The 14,081-nt window shown below is 35.5% G+C and overlaps 1 protein-coding gene and 1 pseudogene across 3 annotated transcripts in view; both read left to right on the forward strand.

Annotated features, from left to right (window-relative positions):
* The window catches only part of ALCAM (activated leukocyte cell adhesion molecule), a 201,032-nt gene that overhangs the window by 18,509 nt on the left and 168,442 nt on the right, over positions 1–14,081 (forward strand). The window lies entirely within an intron of this gene.
* Positions 4,653–7,859, forward strand: LOC118498881 (annotated as a pseudogene).

Below are 14,081 nucleotides of genomic sequence, written 5' to 3' on the forward strand. Positions count from 1 at the left end.
TAACAGAACCAGTGTGTGTACTTGTTAACCACATGACTGCATTATTAAATATAGTTGCTTAACAAATTATAAAATAAAATGAAAAAGCAGCTAGGAAAACAGGCCCCGTGCAAATGTTCCATACACTCCACTAACTTTATTGTTTAGTAATTAAACAGAAAACATTTAATAGCAAGTGCTGATTTATCACTGTTGAATCAATAACATTAACCAGGATCATTGTGGAGTTCACAAGAGTGACCAGGAACTTGCCATCTCCGTGAGGCCTGACCGACGGGGATCAATGGCAGCATGACACAGAAGACAAGAAAGGGAAGATAAGCCCCAGGTTTCAGTTCCACCTTTGTCAGCAGCCCTGGGATTTTGGTCAGTCACTTAAGTTTCTGTTCGCTATTTCTCTACGTGTTCAGTGACGGTATTAGGCTAGTGGGCTTCCTTCCATGTGATCAAGAGTGTTACGTGATTTTATTCCAGTACCAAATAAAAATGATCTTTACATTGTCTCTTTGTATTGTTCTTCTTTTGTCCTCAACAGTATGCTCAGTTAAGAGCTAGCCCTGTAACAATCAGCCTTGTGCAGATTGAGATTCCCACTCACAGTGGACCATAAATAAGATGATTGAATCATAGAAATAAAAACATATAATATAGGCAAGCATTAACAGAGTATGAAATTATGATATACAAGGAGGGGTAAAACTTCCCCCCTATTTAACACTGAACAAACTTCACGAGAGCCCAGAATTACATTTTATTTCAGTCTTTCTGTTTTAAATAAAGATGTAGAGAAGTGTAATTTGGTTCAGAGAAAAATAATAAATAGATTAAACCATATAAAACACAGGACCTGTGAAGAGGGGTGAAGGCCTGATGAGAAACACTCATCCAAGATTCCCTGTTTTTGGAGAAAAGTTAGCTGACAACAACAACAGAACAAGATTCAACTGCTGAAAGAAAAAGCTAGTTCCTTGATTTTGAGGTTTGTCAATCTTATTTATCATTTCAAGGTACCAGTTATTGGTTTTATTGATCTTTTGTATTATTTTTTACATTATTTTGTTTATTTCTGCTCTGATCTTTATTATTTCCTTTATTCTACTCACTTTGGGCTTTGTTTGTTGTTCTCTTTCTAGTTCCTTTAGGTTTAAGGTTAGGTAGTTTAATTTGAAATTTTTCTTGTTTCTTGAAATAGACTTATAACACTGTGAATTTATTTTTCTCTTTGGATTGCTTTCTCTGTGTTCCACAGATTTGGGGTTTTGTGCTCTCATTTTAATTTGTTTCAGGGTGTCTTTTGATTTCTTCCTTGATCTCATTGTTAAGCCATTCATTGTTTCAGTAATATGTTGTTTAGTCTCCATGTCTTTGTCTTTTTTTTTAGTATTATTTTGATTGATTTCTAGTTTCATATCATTATGTCAGGGAAGATGCTTGATACAATTTCAAACTTCTTATATTTCTTGAGACTTGTTTTGTGTCCCAACAAGTGGTCCATCTTAGAAAATGTTCCATGTGTACTTGAAAAGAAGGTATATTCAGCACCATTTGGATGAAATGCTCTGAAGATACCAATGAAATTCATCTGATCTAGTGTGTCGTTTAATCCGCTGTCTCCTTGTTGATTTTCTGCCTAGAAGATCTGTCCACTGATGTCAATGGGGTGTTGAAATCCCTAACTATGACCATATTTCTGTCCATCTCTCCCTTTATGTCCATTACATTTGCTTTACATACTTTGGTGCTCCTATGCTGAGTACATAAATGTTTGCAAGGGTTATAACCTTTTGTTTGGGAAGCTATTTCTTCTTAAATTTTATTTTTATTTTTATTTTCTAACCTTTTTTCTTTTTTAAAGGTTTTATTTATTTGTTTATTTTTAGAGCGAGGAGAAGGGAAGGAGAAATTGAGGGAGAGAAACACCAGTGTGTGGTTGCCTCTTGAGTGTCCCTCACTGGGGACCTGGTCCGCAATCCAGGCATGTGCCTTGACTGGGAATCAAACCAGCAACCCTTTGATTCACAGGCCCACATTCAATCCACTAAACTACACCAGCCAGGGTGTATTTCTCCTTAAATTTTAAATGATAATCTTGCTGGGTAAAGTGGTCTTCCCAGACTTCTGGGTAAAGTAGTTGTAGGGCCTTCCTTTTCATCACTTGGAATATTTCAGAATGATTACTTCTGGGCTGAAATGCTGAAATGTTTCTGTTGGAAAATCAGCTGACAATCTTATGGGAGCTCCCTTGTAGGTAATTGTCTTTTTCTTGCTGATTTTGATTGTCTTTAACATTTTGTATTTTAATTGTGATGTGTCTTGGTGTGGGCCTCTTTGGGTTCATCTTCTTTGGGACTCTCTGTGCTTTCAGGACTTGACATTTTCCTTTACTGGATTAGGGAAGTTTTCAGTCATTATTTCTTCAAATATGTTCTTGATCCCTTGCTCTTTCTCTTCTCACTCTGGTACCCTATGTTACTGATATTCTTATGCTTCATGTTGTCCCCAAAAATATGTTAAACTAACCTCATTTTTTAAACCCATTTTTAATTTTTCCTGCTCTTATTGGGTGTTTTTTTCCTACCATGTCTTACAAATTGTTGATTCGATCCCTCCGCTTCATCCAACCTACTATTTATTCCTTTCAGTATATTTTCCTTTCTGATGTTGTATTCTTTATTTCTGACTGGTTCTTTTTTGTGATTTTCTTGTCCATTTTATGCCATTGAGCATCCTTATAATGATTACTTTGAACTCTGTACCTGATAAATTGCTTGTCTCCATTTCATTTAAATCTTTTTCTGGAGATTTCTCCTGTTCTTTCATTTGGGGCTAGTTTTTTTGTCTCCCCACTTTGTTTGCCTCTTTATGTTTATTTCTATTAGATATCTGCTATGACTCCCAGTCTTGGTCAGTTGGCCTTATCTAGTAGGTATCCTGTGGGGTCAAGTGGTTTATTCTTCTTTGGAACACCCTAGCTGAGTGCTCCAGCTATTTCCCTTGTGTGGGTTATGTGGGCCCTTCTGTTGTATTTGAGTCTTGAATGCTATTGGCCTGTTTGCATGTGGAATTAACCCTTGGGCTGGCTGACTGTGAGGCTCAACCCTGACCATGGTGTGCAAGTTGCTGTGCAGGTGCCAACCACACAGAACTGCATTCATATGGACAGATATGTGCAAAGAAGGAAGGAAGGAAGGAGGGAAAGGAGGAGGGAAGGAAGGGAGGGAGGGAGGGAGGAAAAACTACTCTGTCTTCTTATACTATACACAAGAAGAAATTTAAAATGTATTAAAGACTTAACTGTTAAATGCAAAACCATAAGAATCCTAGAAAAATAAACCAGCAATAAAATCTAGAACATTTCTCGCAGCAATATATTTTTTCTGATATATTACCTTGGATCAGGGAAACAAAAGAAGAAAATAAGCAAATGGGATTGCATCAAATTTAATAGTTTTTGTGCAGCAAAGGAAACCATTAACAAAATGAGGTGGTAACCCACTGAATGGGAGAAACATAATTGACAATGATACATCTGAAAAGGGTTTAATATCTAAATGTATAATGAACCCATGTAACTCAACAAACACACACAAAAAACAATTTATTTAAAAAATGGGCAAAGGAACTGATTAGACACTACTTCAAAGAGGATATACAGATTTCCAACAGACATATGAAAAGATGCTTAACATCACTAATCATCAGAGAAATGCAAATTAACACCACGATGAGATATCACCTCACATCTGTCAGAATGACTATCATCAATACATCCACAAATGACAAGTGTTGGCAAAGATGTGGAGAAAGGTAACCCTAGTGCACTGTTGGTGAGGTCGCAGATTGGTGCAGCCATTGTACAAAGCAATATGGAGTTACCTCAAAAGTTAAAAATGGAACTACCTTATGACCCAGAGATTTCGTACTTGGGAATATATCCAAAGAAATCCAAAACACTAATTTGAATAATATATGCACCCCTATGTTCATTGCAGCATTATTTACAATAGTCAATATTTGGAAGCAGCCCAAGCATTCATTAGTAAGATGAGTGGGTAAAAAATGCTGAGGTATATTTATACAATGGAATACTATTCATCCTTAAAAAGAAGGAAATCTTATCATTTGCAAAAGCATGGATGGGCCTGGAGAGCATTATGCTAAGTAAAATAAGCCTGTCAGAGAAAGACAGGAGGCATACTATTTTATTTATATGTGAAATCTAACAAACAAAATAAACAAACAAAGTAAAAACATATTCATAGATTCAGAGAACAGACTGACAGCTGTCAGAGAGGAGATTGTTGGGGGCTGTGTGAAAAAGGTGAAGGTATTAAGAAAAAAAAGCCCTCATAGACATAGACAAACAGACAACAGTATGGGGATTACCAAAGGGAAAGTGGGTGAGGTGTGGGAGAAGAGAGTGAAGGGGTAATGTATGGTGACAGAAGGAGACTTGAGTTGGGCTTGTGAACACAGAATACAATGTACAGATGACGTGTTATAGAATTTTGTATCTGACAACTATATAATTTTATTCATCAGTGTCACTCCAATAAATTCAACTAAAAAGTGAAAAGATAAAATATGATTCACATTTCAAGTATAATTCAGTACAGCCAATCAATAAAGTAATACAGAGAAATGTTTCTAATATCAAGAGTCACTGACCAAGAGAAATGAATGAATACATAAAAAAATAAAATGATAAGAAATTGTAACTTAAGATTCTTTCTGGTTCAAATTTTGTATGCTTTTTTGAATATTAGGATATTGGACCTGAACTTTAGCTTAATATTTGATGATAAACATATCCTTCTAGGAAAAATTATTTTAGGTTAAAAAACAGATTTTTCTTTCTTTTTTAAAAAATCAAATGTAAATTGGGTATCTTTTGAAGGTAAATAATTAGATTCCAAATGGTTCTAACCAGACCCTGTGCGTCTTTGGCTCTTGAAGGCTCAAAGCCCTAATGCTTTATAATCAAGATTTAGAGACTATAAATTGAATGGTTATATTAATAATTTTGTGAAAGAAAATAGGAAGAAGAAATAACTGAGAAAATTACTTAAGTTGGCAAGTATGTCTTTGGTAATGTCTCTAGATTCATTTTGTTATCTCTAAAATGAAAAGGACAATGATAATTATATAAGAGATTTTTTGAAAAACCTAAGTGAGAAAATCTTTGTAAAGTGTTTAGCAAAGTCAATGTCAAGTAGTACAGGCTTCAGAAATGTAGCAGTTATTAATAATACTGCCATTATTGACAATATCTTGACTGAATGTTTTAATATTTTGTACCTTTTAAGAAGAAGTTCAAATATGACACGCACTTAAGTGTAACAGAGAGGGGGAAATTTTTTTAAAGTAGAAAATTGTCCTATTGCAGTTTCCTTTATTCTTATTTATTAAAAATATAATGATGAATAGCAAGAAAAAAAGGGGTGGCAGAACAATTTGTATGGTATGCTCATTTACATGAAAATGGTACATGTATTTAAACAGACAGGATCATTTAACAGGATTGTGTATGCATAGGTATTTTTTCCTGGAAAAGGTACAAACCTTTTAATAATGGCTATTGCTGAAGGGGGTACTGGGGATATAAGATAAAAGGGAAACCTTTTTTTTAAAGTACATACTCTTTAAATCAATTTGAATATTTATAATGTGTATATCATTTATAAGTAAGTTACTAGTGCAAAAGTTATAATAATGGTGCTACTTACTGAAACTGTAGAAGAGATACATTTATCAAATAGTTAATTTACTTATTTCAATTTGAGTATTAGGACTTTTAATTAAATATAGTACTATCCATGATTATGAAATTTTAGAATAAGTTATACTTATTTTTTGTTTCTTGCTTCTCTTTCCCTCCCTGGTCTTCTGATATATTACAGCAAACCTACAAACATACTGGAATTAAAATGATCCTTCTTTTTTATTGGCATTTTTAATAATACTAGTCCACATTTAAGTTTAAATCACATTCAAGATGAGATTGCAGAGTCTGTTTATGGATTGGTGTCCTGAAGTGATTTGCAAATGTAAAATTGTAATCCTGTATGTTGACTGCTAAAAGATTGTTTAAACATACAGTTAACAAATTCATGCCTGTGATGAGAAGTGAGTATGAGAAAAAATGCAATAAAAGGAGTTTAAATTTTGTACCAGCAATAATTTTCTGACACCAAAAGTTGTTGAACCACATTTAATGAAATTGATTATTTTAGAAGCTAGTGGCATACTATTGCTGGAGCAATGTTTCCCCAAATTCTTATGATCCCCATTATTTGGGCCATGATCAAATTCATTTGTAAAATGGTGTATATTTATTCTCACTCTTAAAATTCTCAGTACAAATAAACTTTGCTAATTCATAATGCAAAGAAATGTGTTAACCATTGTTTAATCCAGTGTCTGACCTGAGACACTTGGAGAACCAGTGTTTCAGAAGCATTGCTGGGTGTGCACTGGCAGTGTCATCCGCAGCAAAAGAATTTGGCATGATGGCTCACACCATTTTGCTAGTACAGCTCCCAAGAGGCCTGAAGGCAAAAGTTATGCTGACTAGCATCTGTGAATGAATGCATAGAAGGCATTTGTAAAATGTAAGAAGAACATCTGAAGGGAATGAATCCCAACAGCCCTTTTATCACATACGATTTCAGTCAGTTGTTTGAGTTTATTGACAATCTGGCCAACCTCAGCTGCCTCATTGACCAACCTGACACACAGACATACCAGCCTTGTGACATAGACTGAATTCAAGAGAATGTCTACGTGCTCCTTTGTCCACGGGGCCAGCAGGCCAGGAAATGGTTGTGCTGGAAGCATCAGCAGGGCAAGGGTGGATGTAGAACACAGGCATGTACAGCATCTGTAATGGAAGTTTTGTGTTTAGAGTAGTCCTGATTCCATGTTGGTACGCTCCTGCCAAGACTATGGATGTATTAGATGAAATGTGAGGATCTTTTTCTATCTGAAACCTTGATTACTCCCTTTTTTTTTGTTCTTCTTTTTTTACTTAGGCACTTTTATGTTGATTTAGAAGGAAGTTTTTCTTTGTCAGTTAATGTTGGTTCCAATCTTTTAAAAACTGTTCACATTTGCTTTGTCACATTCATTGTACTAACCCTTCCTAAAGTTTTGTGGGGTGGTGGTGACACAGTTTAGTTATGTTCTAAGAGAAAGCCTTAGTGAAAAACAAACAAGGGTTCTAGAGTTATAAAACAAACCATTGTTCTAGTCATGTTTACAAATGAAATACACTACATAAATATATTACACAGGTCAAATATATTATCCAGATTTAGAATTATTTGATTTTTGCTATAAACTAGAACTGTATTTCTTCATTACAAATAAAAATATGACAACAGAAGAACAAAAGAAACCTGTTTAGTTCTTAACTAGCTACATGTAAGTTTTCTTCATTATTTGGAACTTATATCTAATTTTAACCTTCAAGCTTAAATATGGGCAATTTTAAATATGTGGATAGCCAATAAGAATTGTATTATTATTACTTTTTGCTTGATATGTTCAATACTTAGTAACTTGTACGTGGAACTTAGATGCCTTAGGTATTTTCAAAGATATAATCTTACTACACAGAATATAGAAAGCTTGTATTGCCAAACTAATTTCATACAGCATAGAAAATTTACAAGCATAGCTATCTATAAGTAAAACATTTTTTCTTATTCTAAGTCAAGGATCGCTTAGAGAAATGGAAAATATTAAATCTTAAGCCTTCATTGGAGGAATTTAGCAGGGCAAAATTCTGTGAGACAGAATTAACCCTTCCAGAAATCTTTGCAACATCAAGGTGGATTCTTTCTGAGTATAGATTTATACATAACATATTTGTAACTTACCTGATTCAGAGAGACACCACTTGGCCATATTCTCCTTACAGCTATTCTCTCTGGTGCTTTTCCAAAAGATCACTTTTAAATACCAGCAGTCCAGATAACAGTGTCTTACTTTTACATTTTGTTCTGGCATTTAGAGATCTAAATTTTTCTGAATTCTAAGCCCTCTTTTCTATCTGACATTAAGTTTACAGCTAGTCAAGAGCTAATTCGAAAGAGATTAGATTTTAAAACATATGAAAATGTGTTTTAAAAGAAACCACTAAAAGAATAAGATATATAAAAATTAACAGAGAGAATAAAGGATTTTTGCTTTTTTAAATTTGAAAGCATAATGAACACCCACCTTCAGTTAATCAACAGTTTTAGAGTATTTACACTGACCACACTGTCAACTATTGAAGCTAGGGTGATATAAATAAAAATGCTTTCATTTTATAAGCTAGGTCGAACACTATACTGAAGGCATTATGAATCTCTTCAAATTGCCATAGTAATACAACAGCCACAGGAGCAAACAAAAAGCATTAGTGTGTTTTCACAATATAGTTCTAGTCCAGTTCCTCAAGAGTACCACCCAGTAGCCAGAATACTGTGATACTATCACTAAATGTGGCAACAGCATGTAAAACATATAAAACTGAAAGAATTAAAAGTTATTCTTAGATAATCGAAGTCACAAAGGAAGTACAGGGTACTTTGGGGCAGTCTCCTGACTGTGTGTAGTTTCCTTTTCGCTTCTCTGGATATGCTCACAACATGACTCATTACTTGCGTATTTTCTGGATGTGCGAGGGAGGGGCAAGCATAGACATCTTGAGACATTTCTAGTTTCCTTCTTTTTGAGGGTGAATTTAATTAGGACAAATTCATTCTATTTTATTTTTAATTGAATTTACTGGGGTGACATTGTTTTAAAATAATATAGGTTTCAGGTGTACAGTTCTCTAATGTATCATCTGTATATTGTGTTGTGTGTTCACCACCCCAAGTTACGTCTCCAATCACCTGTTGCAGACACACGTAGCCATGGACAGGAAGCTGCCAATCTCACTTACAGATGCCTGGGCACATCTAAGTTCCTGTTCCATCTCTAAGAAGACCCTAGAAATTTTTCTGCTTCTTAGCTGCCATTTACATTCAGTAAGGCCTCAGGGATTTCCTTTGACTTCTTCGACCTCTGCTGACTTTTTAAACCAGACCTTTGTCCCAGGGGATTTTTAGTAAGTTATCACTTTTAAGGAAATGTGAGACATGAAACATGTTCCACAAAGTACTCTTGAAAATGATTTTCTATATTTCAGAGTTCCATTGAATACATTTGAAACTACACAACTCTGTGGCCTTCTGCTGGAACTCAGCCATTTATTGTCATGAGCAATTATTTAGTCTGGGAAATGATTTGTGTTTTCATTTTAAGATTAACTGCAGCCATACAGAAAGTGCAGCAAGCCAATGACTACATGCTGTTGGAAAATTATTTAGTAATTCAGTAGCAGTGTTCACAGCCACTGTTGTTCTCAAATGCCATTGCTTCCTCTAGCCCCAGCTGAAGGAGAAGTGGGTAAGTAAAGAGGTCTCTATACCATTGCTGGTATAAGAGCAGACTGCCCACAAATCCGCCTGTGGTAGAGCACCAAGGAAGCAACTGGCTACCAAAGCCACTCATAAGAGCATGCTCTCTACTGGAAGGGCAAAGAAACCTCATCATTACAGGGCTGGTGCTGTGGCCCTTCTTGAAATTAGATGTTATCAGAAGGCCATTGAAATTCTGATTTGCAGATTTCCCTTCCAGTGTCTGGTGTGAGAAATTACTCAGGTTTTTCAAAACAAATCTGCACTTTCAGAGTTCAGCTATTGGAACTTTGCAGAAGGCAAGTGAAGCCTATCTGGTTGCCCTCTTTGAAAACACCAGCCTGTGTGCTATCCATATGAAACGTTTAACAATTACACCAAAAGACATCCAGCTAGCATGCCACGTATGTGGGGAAAGTCCTTAATAATCCACTATGATGGAAAACACCTTTAAAAAATTTTCTCTATTGCCCCTTTCTTCAATCGACATGCAACAGCTCCACTGCTGGCAACCACAGAGGTACCTCTTGCAAAGGAAATATTTGGCTACCCAAGAGCTGGCCTATGCAAAGAAATAGAAGTATTCTGTTGGCAAGATGTAGATGTGAAGAAACAGAAAGAATAATCGATTTATTTCACTGCCTATACTTGGGAGAATCTATTTCAGAGAAATAAGGGAAATTCACACATAACTAGATGTGTAGGTGAGACCCAGATGCATAGGAGAATGGAAATTCTATGTTTGACTAATATCAGCCCCTACCACCAAAGCTAAAGCACATGTCAGTGAAACTGGAAAAAGCTGAACCTCGAGTTCAGATAACTGTTGGGTGAATTTGACCATGGTTGCCTAAAATTGCATAATGATTGAACATCAGCTTGTTGTGTGCACTTTTAATTAATATGGTCCATATTTGAAAGTATAAAATGATTTCTCTTTTTCCTGTTATTGGTAGTTCTGAATGTTTGATACATTTTTTGTGGGGTCAAAAGTTACCTAAGTGTATGATTGCAAGCAGAAAATAGGAGACAGAAAATAGATATTGATAGTTTTCCCATTTTCATTTGTGTGTGAATTGTGTGTGTATTTATATATATAAATATATATATTTAAAATACATATATATTCAGGAACAAAAAGCATTAATGCAATCAAAATGTTTCCGTGAGCAAGTTTCAGCTGTTAATATAATGATATAAATAAACCTGTTAAATATTTCTGGACAATGGCAGCATTTGGATTTTTTTAACAAGTAGATTTCTTATTGATGGCAACTAAAGGGTATTCGTGGACTTTTTATCACATAGTGAATTCCATTCATTCACCATACTTTTTTGAGCTGTCCTACATGCAAATACATGTATTTAATGTTGTCTGTTTTCTGTGCTGTTCCTGTATATTTGCTATTAAAGTACATTAAACTAGCTGATGGCATGTCCCGCCCCTGGCACCAGGAGAGGCAGGACAGTAGGCCCACCGAGCTGCCACCACTGTTATTACTGTCTTCGCTGACATCAGGCTCCAATTCCTGCTTGGATTTACTTTGGTAACCGGATTGGCATGTATCTGGCTCAGAATTATGACATGCCAAACCTGGCTAAAAAGCTTGAAAAAATTGGAAAGGACTTGGATGCCAAGAAGAAGGCCCCCAGTTCATGAGGCGCATTCCAGCACTGCCCCCTGGAGGTCCTGACCCTGCTCTCCTTGCGAGCTTCCTCCCCCATCTGAACCAAAAGTCTGTGTCTTACTCTCCAGTCTCCGCCTTTGCTCCACTCTGTGTGGCCTTCAAGCCCACAGGGGGACACAAGTTATGAACTGCCCTCACGTTTCCAACACCCTCACTTCTTCCCTTCCTCCTGCCAGTTGCTTGGAAGGTCCTGAGGCTGGAATTATGGTGCTAGATTAGTAAACGTGGCCTTTAATTAGTGTTCTCTCCCTTATTCTTTGGGACTTCTACTGCCTTTTTTGTAAGAAAACAAGCTGAGTTTTGTATAGCTGGTCAGATATAAATAATGCTGATTTCACCATTTAGTGATTATAATGGGTGTTGAAGCATTTGGTACTAAATTATGTTGTTTCAAGGTGATTGAAAGTAAAAATCTAGAAACCAAAAAATACATTAAACTATAAAGCAATAATTCACTAGCTTACAGAAATTGCCTTTGCTTTTTCTGAATCTATCATAGTGGCCTCTGTAATAGTTTGCTTTATAATGTAGGTATTTCTTTTCATTAATATGGAAAGTAAAAACCTTATTTTTGGTGAAATATATGCAGGATAGATATTAACGACCATCCTTCATAGAGAGTTTTTCATAACATTAGTGGAAGCATAGCAAATAAATCATGTATCTCATGCTACAAGTGTTGTACCCAAGTTTTATCACAAGTTAACAATCAGCATGTATGATTTATATCAAATGGCCTTCCTGCCAACTTATTGACAAAGGATTTGTACTATAAACTTTTTTAATGGTTGCTTTGGACCCATTTATATTTCTCAGTTAAAAATGCATTCAGTGCCACAGTGGAGTACACTTTTACATTTTCGTTCAAACAGTATTCAATGGAACATTTTCAGGATGATGTTTCATACATTGTTACTCTAATCTCACATGGTATAATACATGCCTAGAAATTTTGTCCTTGGAGAATATACAGAAATACAGAAATCCAAAGCAACAATTAGCACCACTTCTCATATGCAGATGATTCTTTTGCTAGATTGTTCTCTGTGTATACTGATGTGGTATATTTGTTCTGTCTGATTTCAAATGACATTTCCATGTTACCTTTCTATTTCAGATCATTTCCTCTGAAAATATCCTTTTCTCTTATTAAAATAAAAGCAATTAACAATATATGACCCATGATTCTGGCACCTGTAGTATACAGAATATTTTATTGCAGAGACAGGAGTTTACAGGATATAACTTAAGCAAAAAAAGAAATCTCTGTAATGACTGGAGATGATACAGCTAAGACTTAGGACTTGGGAACTAATTAGAAACAAGGGCATGAATGCTGTGGGCTCTCTCTGTCCTCATTTCTCAGTTCTTTTTATGTGCTATCTTCCCTTTTTGTGCAGACCATCATATTTTGATTCTAATGCCATATGGCAGTGTATACCTCCTGGATTTGGTCCTTTTCTAGTTAATAAACTACCAAGTACAGTTTGCTTAGTTTTGATTCCAAATGTGCACAGAAAGGATTCTGATTGGCTCAGTTTGTGGGTCAGGTACCAACTTAGGGCCAATCAACTACAAATGGGGAGGGGAAGTTGGCAGATTTCTGTGCAGTTTCACAAAAACTGGGGATGTGATAACAAAGAACTGGGCAGGCGAAATAATAGTAAAGCACTTTGTAACTTAATTAACCTAGTATTTGTTAGACATCCATTTTAAGCAAGTCGTTGTGTATAGCTGTTGTGCTAGATAAAGAAGAGTAAGATACAGTATCTTCATCCAAAATGTGTTAAAAGGGCACAGCCACTGCATAAATCATTGGAGTGCAATGCAGATGGAAAGGGAGTGTGTTGATGATCACCCGAGAGAAATCGGAGGTTGAGAAGATAAGAGGTTTGATCCTCTTCAGAAGTTTTGGGATAGAAGAGAACAAGCCAAAGGAACAGAACCAAACTTTGAAGCAAATGGGGATTGACTGAGCCTAGTGTTAAAGCTGGAGGAAAAAGAGGAGCCCAGAAATGAGAGAAGAGCATTTAGGAAATTGCTGGGTTTCTTCCTCGAAGATTAGACCAAAAGATGGATAAAGGCATAAGTAACAGTTGAATTTTCAAGTAAAATTTTAGTGGACTTAAATCAATAGCTTGGGGCACTGTTTGGCATTATCTTGTATGTAGAAGCTAAAATACCATAGAACCATAGCCTTCCTGCTGCCCAGTCCTCTGTTCTATGGTTCTTTTTTCCTGTTTTGGATGCTCTTGGTGTCAGCGTTATTGGCATGGTTAACCCCACAGATGGCATTCAGGAAAAGAGATCATCCCCTTATGGGTTATCATTTCTTTCCAAAGATGGCTTTTGGATTCATTTCGTAGCATTTTTACAGTTCTTCTGTTAATGTTAGTACGTGAAATAGAAATTATTATACAAAAGATATGTATAACACTAAGTGGCATTAAAGTATTTACGTTTCTTTCTGTTGGCTTTTGGACAATTTTAAGGTCATGCTGACAGGTTTCCTCTTGCAGATAAATTAAAATACTTTTTTAAAGTAACGTTTTTTGGCGAGGCTATACTAAGTGGTATTCTAGAGTTCAAATGTATTACTTTGCCCAATTTCCTATTTTGTATGAAAGTTTATAATTCAAACAAAAGTATAATAAAAGTGTCTCTCCTGAAATTGTACTTTGTGAAATGAGGATGACCATTACTCTGCCCCTTGGGGTTCATAAATTTTCCCCTTGGCACGTGTGCCCTCGATTAACTGGTAATAAAAGTTTAGAGTTTATAAATACAAACCTTATTATTTTCTCATATTTTTAGTTTTGTTCATTCTCTGTAAACAATGGTTTTGAAAAAATACAACATATCTTTTAAAGGTTGTACACATGTAGAGGGTGGGGTGAAAGTAGATTTACAGATTTTATATGGAATATAACACTAATAAGTG

The sequence above is a fragment of the Phyllostomus discolor genome, chromosome 2 (genome assembly GCF_004126475.2).
Source record: "Phyllostomus discolor isolate MPI-MPIP mPhyDis1 chromosome 2, mPhyDis1.pri.v3, whole genome shotgun sequence".
Classification (NCBI taxonomy): domain Eukaryota; kingdom Metazoa; phylum Chordata; class Mammalia; order Chiroptera; family Phyllostomidae; genus Phyllostomus; species Phyllostomus discolor.